This window comes from Dama dama, chromosome 12 (assembly GCF_033118175.1).
Source record: "Dama dama isolate Ldn47 chromosome 12, ASM3311817v1, whole genome shotgun sequence".
In the NCBI taxonomy this organism is placed as follows: domain Eukaryota; kingdom Metazoa; phylum Chordata; class Mammalia; order Artiodactyla; family Cervidae; genus Dama; species Dama dama.
Window position 1 is genome coordinate 11,041,538 of NC_083692.1, and position 8,852 is coordinate 11,050,389.

At 41.4% G+C, this 8,852-nt stretch overlaps 1 non-coding gene across 1 annotated transcript; it reads left to right on the forward strand.

The window, feature by feature from the left end:
• The first annotated feature begins 5,578 nt into the window (after positions 1 to 5,578).
• TRNAC-ACA (transfer RNA cysteine (anticodon ACA)) lies at positions 5,579 to 5,651 on the forward strand. The gene has a single exon. It is a non-coding gene; the product is annotated as a tRNA-Cys (tRNA).
• Positions 5,652 to 8,852: the final 3,201 nt, after the last annotated feature.

An 8,852-nucleotide genomic window follows, 5' to 3' on the forward strand; every position in this document is an offset into this window, starting at 1 on the left:
GATTGCAAAGACTGCAGATGAGAAAAGTACCAAGAAGCTACTAACCTAAAATAGAAAGAAAAGTTAAATATATGAGTATCCTATGATATAGCATGTCCACCCTTGGTATTTTCTTTCTATATATACCCAAGAAAAAAATGGACACCTATGTCTCCAAACAGACTTGCACATGAATGTTCATATCAGATTTATTTACAATGGCCGAAAACTTTAGTGATATATCAAATGTCCCTCAACAGAAGAACTGACCAATTGTAGTTTAGCCACGTAGAATACTACTCAGCAAAGAGAAGCAATGATTTACTCAGACATACAATGTGGATGAACTTTCTCTCTGAGAGAAGGAAGCTGGACAGCACATTCTAATTATGCCTACAGATAAAATTAACCTATGATTAAAGAAATCAGAACACTAGTTGTCTTTGGAAGAAGGTGTAAGGACTGACTGGAAAGAAGCATGAAATATCTTTCTAAAATGCTGTTCTATAGTTTGTTAAGAATATATGCACTACGTTGTTCCAGCTCCACTGTTTCATGAATCCATGGACCAAGGTGTAGGTGAGGAAGAAGTTATAAGAGCAGGCTTCCATGCTGGCTACCACTGCATGCCACATCCAGACCACAGTGAACCCATTTCATGCTTTCAGAAGGCAGATTCTGTGAGCACTCCAGGAGCTTGCTCAGTAGGCAGAAAGGGCGAATCTCTCATGCTCAATAGCAAGCAGCCCTCAAGCTACCTGGCTAGCCAATGGCCGGGAAGAAAAACAGCTCAGTCTGGTGCCCAATGACAGTCACGACTCAACCATGGGGTTTTGATGTGAAGGAGTCAGCAAAGGGGGAAGGTTGACAAGATACACAAACTCTTGGCTTATCTACACAATGGAAAATGCCTAAAAGCAAGCTAGAAATGACTTATAAAAGAAAACACTTTTTTGAAGAGATTTATGTCAGCACCCACCTCCTTCATCTTGGGCCAGACAGCCAGAACCCAGGGATGGATGTGGGGGAAGAAAAGACACCAGCCAGAGAGCTAGGTTAGGAAGCCCTCTCTCGCACCATGTCACCAGGGCTTTTATTTCAAAGAGAACTTCTCTATATCTGGAAAGAGATGCAGGGAAGAAGGTGGTGGAGTCCATGGAGAGGCCCTCAGGGCCCCCCTTCCCTGGCACAGCAGTTTACATTCAGCAAGACTCCCCTGAAGGGGGATGGGGTTGGGGTGGGGGGGGCAGTCAAGTGAGTATCAGGATTCTGCTCTTAGATCACCCTATGTACCAGTTGGCATCAGTGGCAGCATAGTAATCACCGGCATCAAGCATAGCGCAGAGCCGAAGGCTGCTAACAGGGAAGACGCTCTGCTGCCCAGATCAGGCGCATCTCCGCAGCTCTCTTATATCGACCAACAATCAAGGGTCAAACTGGTGATGTATATCTAAGCAGATTCCTGGGTAGACATATGACCTGGAGGGCTACAAGCCTCCCCCTCGCCAACACACCCAAACAAGGCCACAGCAACCCGTAAATCCTCCTAACCTTGCACCTGATGGAGAACCCAGCTGAAGGAGGGTTGGAAAAATACTGTCATACTATAGAAGAATAAAGAAGCAATATTCCTCACACGGGCTTCCCCAGTGGCTCAGTGGCAAAAAAAAAAAAAAAAAAAAATCTGCCTGCAATGCAGGAGATGCAGGACTCTGGTTTGATCCCTGGGTTGGGAGGATCCCCTAGAGGAGGGTATGGCAACCGACTCCAGTGTTGTTGTTGTTTTTTTTTTTAATTGGAGGCTAATGACTTTACAACATTGTAGTGGTTTTTGCCATGCATTGACATGAATCAGCAATGGTGTACATGTGTTCCCATCCTGAACCCCCTCCCACCTCCCTCCCATCCCATCCCTCAGGGTCATCTCAGTGCACCAGCCCTGAGTGCCCTGTCTCATGCATCCAACCTGGACTGGCGATTCATTTCACATATGGTAATATACATGTTTCAATGCTATTCTCTCAAATCATCCCACCCTCACCTTCTCCCACAGAGTCCAAGAGTCTGTTCTTTACATCTGTGTCTCTTTTGCTGTCTTGCATATAGGGTCATCGTTACCATCTTTCTAAATATTCTTGCCTGGAGAAGCCCATGGACAGCAGAGCCCAGCCAGCTACAGTCCATAGGGTTGCACAGAGTTGGACACAACTGAAGTAACTTAGCACGCACGTATATTCCTTGCACACCTGATCTTGTGTTACTCAAGTCTTTCAGCTTCTTGTCAATGAATTCTACTGACAGAAGTTGTTTTTTTTTTTTTTTCGTTTATCTTCATTAGTTGGAGGCTAATTATTTTACAATATTGTAGTGGTTTTTGTCGTACATTGACATGAATCAGCCAGAAGTTTTAAACAATATTATTTCTGTTCAACTCTCTTGCCAGTAAGAGCTTGAAGGTCTGTGAAATCAGAGCATTTAATACTGCCTCTCTACCCTCTCTACTCCCCACCAAGAACTGCTTATGGAGAACTGGAGAGGGACAGAGGGAGGGGGCAGGGAAGGATAGAAGAGGGGAGTGCTGGGTCTGAGGACTCGGGCCTGCCTAAGGGACAATGCTATTTAGCTCTAACATCATCTCAGCAGCAGGGAGTAACTGAGAGAGGGGCAAGTCTTCAAGGAATAGAGAGGAAGGCTAATAGGTTTGTAATCAGACCATCTCAAAGTCAAGTCCTAATTTTGCTAGAAGAATCACCAATTTCCACATCAGAAATATGCATATTTTTAAATTAAGAAGCCTGTTACTTTTGCTCCAATTGGTTTCTACTCCTTAAAAGCACAAGTAGGCTACCACTCCTTGTTATTTTAAGTCCAAGTGTCAAATTCACACCAAGGCAGAAGCTGAATTAATCAATTAATAATCAATAATGAATTAATTAATATAATACAGAATTAATATCATTAATGATCTGGTTGATCAAATCTACAAAAAGTCGAGAAAAATGTTCATCCTTCACATATAGATATGATCACATCTTACAGTAAGGGTATATATTTTAGAAATGAAAAAGTAGACTTTAATGATGTCAAATATTTTTAACCATTCACCATCCTTGGATCTAGTTCCTAGACACAGCTGAGACAGCAGTGCAATTGTCACTTGGTTTTCTGTTTCAAATTTACCTTAAAGTGTTTGTAACCACACACATAGCAAACCGTTCATCACAGGACTAATCTATTTTCTGCCCCATTGCCTTTAACTGATTAATTTTTTTTAATGAAGCAAATTTCTTTGAAACACAGGAACACAAATAAATATGAATGTTTCCCTGGAAAAATTGAAAAAAATAGTAATAATACAGGCTGATTTACATGCCTCTAACCATTAGGCTAGGTGAAGATCTAGAATATAACTTGATTTTTAAAATAAGTACTGGAACAAGGTCATGGTCATCAATTCCAGACACCATTTTTGAAATACAGACTGGAAAATCTGGCTGTGATAGAAGAAGGTGATCTAGAGGTTTACTTTAGACATTTAAGGGGAGTAGACAGGTAAGGACAATCACTGTTCTGGGTTGGCATTAGAAATGGAGAGAACTGGCCTAAAAAGAAACCCTTGTTTTAAGCAAATTTTGCTAAAGGGACTTTTGAAGATCACCTTAATTAGAAGTTCAACCAAAGGATAATAAAAGGAGAGTAGGTGGAAAAACAAAGGAGGCATCAAAGAAAACACTGTCAACTTACTTTCCATAAATACAACTATAAGGGAGTATATTTTTTGTACCACAGAATACCAAAACCACCACAGAAAGCTGCCAAAGATCCATCCTTGTTTGACCCAGCACTCTCTAAAAATATTAATGCTGGGTGGTTGAACAGCCCCATAGAGATCTAAGATACAAAGGAGACAAATCAGCAAAAAGCTACAACTCACTAGCTCAATGCACTCATTTCATGATAGAGAGAGGCTACTTTAGGACCAGTAAGTAATGATTCACCCATGCAGAAAATCCAGATAAACTGAAGGTGATTATGGGAGTAGAGTTGCTTGGTTGTCTCAAATTGATTGTCCTTACCCATGTATGAACATGAAGGACCCAGTTAGGTACAGTTACTTCCCTTTCATCCCAATGAAAGTCCTGGAATCCTAGGATTCACAGTTGATTCAAAACAAACATAAAAGCTGGGAGACATTGCTATGAGTTACCATCACCCACTTTAGTATGCATGACCTGGATTATTTGAGAATATTATGGTGGGAGTTGAATGTGTATTCATATATGTGTAAATGGCACCCCACTCCAGTACTATTGCCTGGAAAATCCCGTGGACAGAGGAGCCTGGTAGGCTCCATGGGGTCACAAGGAGTCGGACACAACTGAGCAACTTCACTTTCACTTTTCATACAGAAAGAAATCCAGATTAGCAATTTCTAATTACTAATCTATTATTATTGTTGTTGTTTAGTCACGAAGTTGTGTCTGACTCTTTTGCGACTCCACGGACTGCAGCCCACCAGGCTCCTCTGTCCATGGGATTTCCCAGGCAAGAATAATGGAGTGGGTTGCCATTTCCTTCTCCAGGGGATTTTCCTGACCCACAGAATGAACCTGCGTCTCCTTCACTGGCAAGGAGATTCTTTAATATTGAGTCACCTGGGAAGCCCCTGTTACTATTACTAATCTGAAAAATCCAGATGAGTCATCTACAAAGGATACAATATCCTGGTTCCAGACTAGCTATTTTGAATAGGTTTTAATAATGATAAGAAAATTTCAATGCAGCATTTCACCACTATCTCAATATCTTCCAATATCATAGAAAATAAAAGGAATACAAAAAGAGTTTCCTGCTACTAACATCATTTTTAAAGAGCCACACATCTATTCTAGGAAGTTTTCTTGCACCTCAATATCTGGGGAATCCTTAGAATCCTGCATTAAGGGCCAGATGAGGGACTTTGTTGCAGTCCAGTGGTTAAGACTTTACCTTCCAATGCAGGGGCATGGGTTCAATAGACTCCACATGCCTTATGGCCAAAAAAAAACCCCCATAAAATAGAAACAGTATTGTAATAAATTCAATAAAGATTTTTTAAATAGTCCATATCAAATAAATAAATTTCTTTAAAAAGGTTAGATGAATATGGAGATTATATAACCTTACTAGAATGAAAATTCTAAGAAGAAGGAGAGCATTTCTGCCTAAATTTCCAAAGCTAACACATATCAAGTGCTCAATAAATATATGTCAATTGCATGAATAATTAGCAAAGGGAAGCATGAAGGCAAAATGTACCAAAGCTAAAAATTTTCATGCTATCACCTGACATGTCTAACTGATGACCCTGCCGTATGTCAAAGGAAGAGCTGTGACACGGTTCCAAGTATGAAGCATAATAGGGAAGAAATTTGATCTAAGTAGCTAAGACTTTGAAACACTGATGCTCAGAAGGCTTCTCCAATTATGATTCAAATCACCCAAAATATATGAGAATAAATATCCAGAAAATTCTGGCACTTACAGGCAAAACTAATCTTGTTCCTTGAACTTCCTTGGACCTTGTCAGAGATGTTTTGATAGATTCCAAATCAAGACTTCCCTGGTGGCTCAGATGGTAAAAGTGTCTGCCTACAATGCAGGAGACCTGGGTTCGATTCCTAGGTTGGGAAGATCCCCTGGAGAAAGAAATGGCAACCCACTCCAGTATTCTTGCCTGGAAAATTCCATGGATAGAGGACCTTGGTAGGCTATACAGTCCATGGGGTCGCAAAGAGTCGGACACGACTGAGCGATTTCACTCAAATCAAGAGTGTCTTAAGCAATAAAGGCATTTCACTTTCTCACAGGACAATAAGTCTGGAAGTAGCTGGTCTAGAGGAAGAGAAACTGTTTAAGAACATTATCAAACACCTAGATTCTTTCCTATCCTTCTGCAAGATTCTCCTCAGCATATTGGTTCTTTATCTCTAAGCTTTTAAACTCATGCTTTCAAGATAGCTGCCATAGCACCAATCACAAAGTCTTTGCACACCACTTCATGGCAGAAAAACAGAACCAGCCTCATCACCATCTCTTGTCTTACCAGATAGCAAAATCTTTCTCAAATTACCACAGCTGATTTTCTTCTATGCGTCACGGCTTAGAAGCTATTCTCATACTTGCCCTTAAAGTAAGCACTAGCAAAGGGAATTAAATGATACTACCTGCCTTAGACAAAAGGCCAAGTGATGGTTTCAGTCTATTTACCCAGGAATCTCCTATCGATCTGAAAATAATTACAAGTTCATTTAAATAAATGCTAACTATCCCAAAGCTAACAAAGGATGGAATTAAATCCAATTCTGACGTCCTCTCCTTTAGTTTGCAAAGAACTATTTCCACTGGCGTCCAGCACCCTGGAAGCGCTCATTTGCTCTGAAAGTCATTAGACTACAGCCATCGGCTAATGAGGCAGTAAGTGTTTGGAAGCAGCCTGGACTACTTCAGCATATCCAAGTTAAAATAAGGCAAATTAGTAGTGAAATCAAATTGGTTTAAACTGTGAAGTGAGTGTGAAAACTATTGCCCTGGAAAGTAGTACTGGGTCAAATTGCTGCACTGGGACATTGGAAATGATGTAAGCCTGCAAGAGAAAAACGTTACTTTTAATGAATTTCATTCTTTAGAAGGCAGCATATCTTAATTATCCTGAAAGTCCAAAGGTTTTATTCACAGAGAAAGGAAAAAAGATTCCCAGAGAGGTAACAGTACATCCTTCCCCCATCAGAGGCAAAATTCATTATCCACACTGGAACATGTCAGGGAGAGGAAAGGAGAGAATTACATTGATGTATTAAGAACTACATCGGAAAGACACATGTAAAACAGGGTGTTTGCGCATCCTAAGTATCTGACACCTTTAGGAAGAGTATCAAAAACATGATGGGAGAAGGGAATCTCTGCTCTTCATATTCCAGAAAAGCTAGAAACCCACTTGTTCAGCACATTTTGAAGAGAAGGAAGGAATGGGAAGTGGGGAATCATGTTGTTGAAGGGCTCAGTTACACGGCACCGAGGCCAAAGAAAACTCAGCTTCGCCCACTTTCCACACTCCCACCCACGCACAAAATGTCCAGTTCTTCTCTAAGCAAATGATGGACCAATATGGTTTCTGTGGGGTTTTATTTATTTATTTATTTTGACTGCACCTTGCGGCACGCAGGATCCTTGTTTCCCAACCAGGGATGGAATTCATGTGCCCTGCATTGGGAGTGCAAAGTCTTAACCACTGAACCTCCAGGGAAATCACATGGTGGACCAAGATAAACAGAGATATCAAAAGCCATCTTCAAAAAAAAAAAAAAAAAGCCATCTTCAGATACAGAGATAAGAGGACTCAAACCCATGGTCCATTAACTGAATCTGGCCCATAGATGTGTTTTGTTTCACTTCAGAGATGCTTTTTCCCTTGAATCTAAATTATCTGCCAATATGGAAAGACTGGAATAATTCACTTACACGCTTGCATATCCATCTTCTCTTGAGCAACAAGATCTCATGACAGGTCCACATCCCTGCGCAGGTAGAGGGGTAGAGCTCACTGGTTGCTTCCTCTTTGTCTTGACTGTCTTAGGATGAGATGAGGAGCTGTGTACAAAGGGCTTACTGGAAGTGCTCTTGAGAAGTACTCTGTGAGAAGGTGAAGATGGTAGAATCTGGCAGAGGGAAAAGCCAGCCTGTAATGCCCTGGGGTCTTTGAGGTCTTAGGCAATCCTGTGAGGGGCTCTGGAGCAGAGATGGGCCTTCAAGACTGTCCAACATCAAGGCACAGTGTCATTTAGCCCTTGAAGGGTCTTCTTGATTTGGTCACTATTCCTGAACTTCTCTTGTTCACTGACCTGGCCTCATACACCAAGAGGGCAGAGATCCAGGCCTTGTGGGACCAAATCCAAGGTTCTGTTTCTCACCCTGTCCACCAGATAAGGGGAAAAAAAAAAAAAAAAAAACACAGATATTCTCTGGATAACCAAAAGCAGATTTCTCCATGTTTGTTCCAGGCTTACAGTATTAGCCCATAAGTGGACCGCAAGACATGGACTGCATTAATTATCTACTGCTGGATAAAAAGTTAATCCAAGAATCAACAGCATAAAACAGCAAACATTTATTGTCTCACAGTTTCTGTTAATCAGGAAGCATGGCTTCCCTGGGTGCTTTGGCCTCCAGGACTCTCACAAGATAGCAGCCAAGGTATCAACCAGGGCTCATGTTTCATGCAAAGGCTCAACGGATGGAGAAGCTGTTTACAAGTTCACTCGTGTGGTTATTCTCGGGATTTGATTCTCTATATACTGGGAGACCAAGGGTCTCAATTTCTTTCCAACTATCAGTCAGAGGCTTTCCTCAGCTCCTTCCACAGGGTAGCTCACAACATGGCAACTGGTTCCCACCACATCAAGCAGGCAAGAGGGATAGTGCTCAAAGGACCGGAGTCATGGACCTGTTGTAGCCTAATCTTTGGAGTGACACCCTAACACTTCAGCCTTATTCTATTCACTGCAATCAAATGAGCGGCTTCATTGGACAGCTGGGAGGGAAGGGATTACACAAGGGCATGAATACCTGGGCAGGAGGATCACTGCAGATTATCTCAGAGGCCACTGACCTTAACAAGAAGTTTATGGTCTAATTGGAAAGATCAAAACACACATACATATTAAATGCTAAAGAACCATGTATATGTTAATAACAAAACTAGACAAAACTATTAAGCTTTTTACTAAGGAGGCAGATAGAGTAAGTCCCCTACATACGAACAAGTTCCAGTCTAAGAAAGCATTCCTAAGTCCAAAGTGTTCATTACGTCCCACAAAGTCAGCCTAGGTACCAAC